This window comes from Pinus tabuliformis, chromosome J (genome assembly GCF_031772625.1).
Source record: "Pinus tabuliformis cultivar Carrire ecotype Pingquan chromosome J, CPIR1, whole genome shotgun sequence".
Classification (NCBI taxonomy): domain Eukaryota; kingdom Viridiplantae; phylum Streptophyta; class Pinopsida; order Pinales; family Pinaceae; genus Pinus; species Pinus tabuliformis.
Window position 1 is genome coordinate 829,497,390 of NC_142295.1, and position 5,780 is coordinate 829,503,169.

Genomic DNA, 5,780 nt, shown 5'->3' on the forward strand with positions numbered 1-5,780 from the left:
ATGTTAAATTGATAGGCTATTCAGATTCATATTAGGCTGGAAATCTGGAAGATAAAGGATCTATAACTGGGTATGCTTTTAATATTGCATCCCAGGTAATTTCTTGGAGCAGTAAAAAACAAAGTACTGTATCTTTATCATCAGCAGAAGTAGAGTATCAAGATGTATGTGCAGCCACTTGTGATGAAAATAATAGAAAGTTTGGTAAGATTATGATAAAATTTGGCAATTTTTTTTTTTAATTTAGGTTCTAGATATCAAACTTCAGGATTTTGGGTGTCTTGGGGTTCTTACTGGTGCTGAATCCATTTCCACCATAAAAAACGATTCAAACACTCTAACATTGTAAATTTTTTAAATTTCTTTTACCATATTCCCATAAAAATCTACCATAAAAGCGAATTGATGGCTTATGCAGATATTATATCAAATTAAAATTAAATAAATTTAAACAATAAAAATAAAAATAAAACATATATTACGCCGGCTTAAGATAATATATAAGAAACTAAATAAATTTAATATTATAATACTTTTAAAAGGTTTAATGTGTGGTTGTTAAAATGGTATGCTTCCTTATGTACTATTTTGTTTCTTTAATTGTATAATCTAGATCACTTCATTATATTTTGTAACTGAAATAAACCGAATATTGTATTGAAATGGAAACACGCAAAATGCAAGCTACCTTCGATTTGACGGGTGAACCTACGGATGTTGAATGCGTGTGAATTAAAGAAGTTGTAGTCTATGCCAAGCTTTTACTGCTGAAGGAGCGGCATAGTTAATAAAAATATAATTTACTGGACTCCCTCAAATACATAATATTATTTTTACTTTGGGTAATATGTAGAATATTTTTCTATAAAAGTGGCTGATAAAAGTCTATCAACTACATACATAACTATATAAAATATAATAGTATTATAATTTTTAAAATAACAAAAACAATAAATAAACAAAAAATAATAAAATGTAAAATAAATTTATTTAAATATAATTATTAAAATAAGAAACCTAAAATAATAAACTATTAAAACCTAAATATATTGATTATTAAGAATTTTGTATATATTTAATTGAAATGTTTTCATAAGCATAGAAATAATTTATGGTTTTTCTTTTACAATATTAAGAGTGAATGTAGTCAACTACTCACAGTTTTTTTTGGGGATAGAAAGCACATGGTGTTTTATTTATTTTTGGATAGAAAGCACATGGTGTTTTAAATTAGTATAAAAATATGAGAAATTTTATTAAGAAAAAAACATGTAAATAATAGAAACATAGATAATAGTTATTTAATTCAAACTAAAAGATTATTGTTATTTAGTTTTTGGTGAGTCTTTTACATATAGGTTAACTTTTATTTTTGAAACCAAATACAAAGGCAGAAATACACATAGTAGATTCAAAATTGTGAATGGAGTGAACATATTTTCTCATCATTCAATAAGAGTTAAATAAACTACATAGGAGACAAGGAAACAAACAACAATAAATAAACGTAGAAAGCTCCAACTAAACTCAACTGAATCAAAATCGACTATGACACCTAATAGAAAGTGAGTTTAATTCTCTCAAAACCCCCTCCTAATATGAACTGTTACAATCATTGGCACTTACAAAGCCCAAATGGTCTCTTTGAAATTCAAATACAAACTTACCCAATGGTTTTGTAAAAATATCTGCAAGTTGTCCTATGATCCACAAAAATCAAGAAATATTTCTCCATCATTGACAATCTCATGAATGAAATGAAAGTGTGCGTCAATGTGCTTTCTCTTTTTGTGAAAGACATGATTTTTGGATAATGAAATGACAGAGTTTTAACTTTTTATCATAGAATATAGGAGTTGGCTCGTATTGAACGTTTGAAAAATCCTTTAATAGCCTTCTCAACCACACTGCTTGACAAGCCGCTGAATTTGTAGCTACATGCTCTGCCTCTACAAAAGATACTGACACAATGAGTTGTTTCTTGGATGTCCATGAGATTGGATTGGTTCCCAAGTGAAAAAACATACCCTGGCGTGCTTTTTCAATCATTTAAGTTGTTTGCATAGTCGCAATCTTTAGTATGTGTGTAGAACAAGCCATAGCCTGGCGTTCCTACAACATATCTTAATATCCTTTTTGCAGCCTTCCAATGGGAAATATTTGATGATTCCATAAACCTGGAAACAAAACTAGTTATAAGACATGATGTCACGTCTAGTTGCTGTAAGATACAAGAGACTACCAGCTAGACTTTTATACAATGTAGAATCAACTGGTTGTCATACATCTTGTTTTCACAACTTGGTGTCTATAGCAATTGGAGTATCATCTAGTTTGCAATTAATAATTCTAAATTTTTGAATGATGTCAGTGGCATACTTGTGCTGACAAATGAAAATTCCATTAGCATATTGTGAATTTCAATGCCTAAGAAGTGCTCCATGAGCCTTAGATCAGTCATATCAAACTCTATTTGCATGGCAACTTTAAATTCTTCTAACATCATATTACTTGTATAACGAAGGTCATGAACATAATGGAAAACAATGAGAATTGTACCTTCATGAGTTTTGGTATACAGAGTTGGCTCATGGTTTATTTTGTGAAATCCACTTTTGATGAGGTAAGTGTCGATTTTACTATACCAAGCTTAGGGAGCTTATTTCAAGCCATATAAGGCTTTCTTCAGCTTGGACACCTTACACTCCTATTCTGGAACTTTAAAACCAGGGCGTTGATCCACATAAACCTCTTCCTACAATATGCCATTTAAGACAACAAATTTTACATCGAGATGAAAAACTTTCCATTTGAGTTGAGTTGTTGTGGCCAGAATAGTTCTGATTGTGCTAACATTTCTACTAAAGAAAATATTTCACCATAGTCAACACCAAATTATTATGAGAATCCTTTGGCAACCACCTTTGCCCTATGTTTCTCAATTCCTCCTTTTTCATTATGTTTAGTCTTGCATACCCACTTGACACCAATGTTGGTTTTGTCTTTTTGGAGACCATCCATTTCCCAAGTCTCCTTCCTTTCTATGGCAGCGATTTCCTGATTCATTGCATCAACCCAATGTTTCTCTTTTACTTCTTCTTCAAAATGAGTTGGTTGACAGGAAAGAAAGGAAAACAATTTATGCCAATAAAACGCATGCTCTTGCTCATATATTTCCTTGATTCTTCTAGTTTTTTATTGTATTGTGAAGATGATGATTCACTGCTAGAAGAAGTACCATTTTCAAAGTGTGGTGGCACTTCATATTCTTTCAATATTTTCATCCTTGGTGGATGAATAAGCTATTTTTAAGCTTCATCAATTTGATCAAACTAAGATTTATTTTCAAAAAATTTAACATCTCTATTTAAAACAATTTTGTTGGTGAATGGATTGTAGAGTCTATAGGCTTTTGATTATTTACTATAACCTATAAAGATACATTTTTCACTTCTATCATCAAGTTTCTTTCACAGAGTCTCAGGTACATGTGAAAATGCTACACAACCAAAAATGTGAAAGTGAGAGACATTCACCTTCTTACCGTCCCAAGCTTCTTGAGGTATTGCATCTTTAACACTAGTTGTTGGAGATTTATTGAGAATATATACTATGGTAGTAATAACTTCACCCCAACAGTCATTAGACAACTTCTTTTCGCAAAGAATGCACCTTTCCATATCCATTATCGACTGATTTTTTCTTTCTACAACTCCATTCTGTTGTGGAGTGTATCTTGTTTGTGTTCTGCATTATGATGCCTTGTTGTTGACAAATTGATTTGAAATCATAAGAACTTTATTCTCCTCCTTTATATGACCTGAGTAATTTTAAAGGCTTTCCACACTTATTTTCAAGTTCTGCTTTGAACTCTTTGAATATTGAGAAAATATCATATTTATTTTTGATAAAATAAATCCATATTTTCCTGCTATAGTCATCAATAAAAGTTAGACAATAAATATTGCCACCAATGGATTATGTTTGGATTGAGCAACATATGTATCTATGGACTAGCTCTAAGGGATGTTTTTCTCTAGTGGAATATGTGGGAAAGCTATCTCTTTTATGCTTTTCTAGAATACATATTTCACAGTTACAATTTTTTTCATTCACAACAGGGATATTAATAACCATAGAATGTTTTTGTAGAAGAATTAGACTCTTGAATGGAATATTCCCATACCTAGAATGCCATAAATGTGACTCATATATCCTTAACACATTGTCTGCAAAAGACTGTGATATATTTTGACTTCTAATAGTCAAGGGAAACATCATATTCTTTTTTTTCAACCTTTTCTATCAGCCTTCTATTGGAAGGTTTGTCATAGATATAACATGTGGTTCCTTGGAATATTACATCATAACCATGTTTCATCAATTGACCTACACTAATGATATTATGCTTTAGATTTGTAACATAATAAACATAAGGTATATATCCCTCATGATTGTTTTTAGTGAGAACAAGAATAATAGTTTTTTCTTCAACTTTTATACGAGAACGATCTCCAAGAGTAATTTCAGGTGTTATGGAAGCATCAATGCAAGAAGGAAGATTTTTGTTACTTGTCATATGGCTGTTGTAGCCATTTTCTAGTAACCAAAGGTCATCATTGTCATTATCTTCAGAAATATGGCAGAAAAGAAACATGGTTTTAGAGGATTCTCAATTTTTGGAGATATGGAAACTACCTCTTTGTTGATTTAACTATTTATTTTTGCATTCATGTTCATAATGTGAAACTTTCTTGCATTAATAACTCTGGACATTAAATTTGGTCCATGTTCTTCTTTCATGTGTCTGTTTCTCTGAAGATGTCGATTGTTCTACTACGTGATGATATTTTGTAGATATGACTCTGCCTCTGCCTCACTTGTTGCTACCTCTATATCCTCTTCCTCTGCCTCTCCCAAGAGAGACTGCGCTTTGAAAATTTTCTACAAGGAATATTCTCCCACGTTAAGCCTTGTTTTGTGTGATAGAAGAGATCAGGTCATCTATTCTACTAAGAGAGTTGTAAGATCTTTGGTTTCCAGAATGTTTATTACAACCATGTCATATTTCTTTAGCAGGATTCGAAGGACTTTTTCAACTATATTTTATCCTGTAATGGTTTCACCAATAAGTTTGATTTTATTAATGATCCCCATGACTTCATTGATGAAATGATCAACATTCTCTGTGTCAATCATCTTCAGGGTTTCGAACTGAGCTCACAATGCCTGGAATTTAACACTCTTCATTGTATCATTACCATGGTATGCAGCTTTTAGAATGTCACAAGCTTATTCGTTTTTTGATGCATCAGTTATCTTGTTGAATATAGAGTCATCAGTTGAATTATGTATCCAACATTTGGATCAATGCTCTTTCTTTCTCAATTTTAGAGTGAAATTCTTTTCATTATTGGTCATGGATTCCAGTGCTTCTTGGGTAAGCTCTACATAGGCATTCTAAAGTGTATCCCAGCAATCTTGGCTTGCAGAGATGTATTCATTCGTAAAGACCAAAACACATGATTTTTTACGAGAAAAATCAATTTCTATAGCAAAGTACTAGAGGAAGCCATGCCTATCGTGCCCCATGCTTATGACTTTCGGTCAACTTTGGAGTCTTGTTTTTCCATATCACTTGTCGATTTTTGCACAAATTTTAGTGATGACTTAATGTTGCACCTCTCAACAAAGAGTGGTTGTGAAACCTTTCGCACCTATGTTCACTGATCAACTGTGACAATTTCAAGGAATTTATATTTTCACAAGTTTTTTTTTGC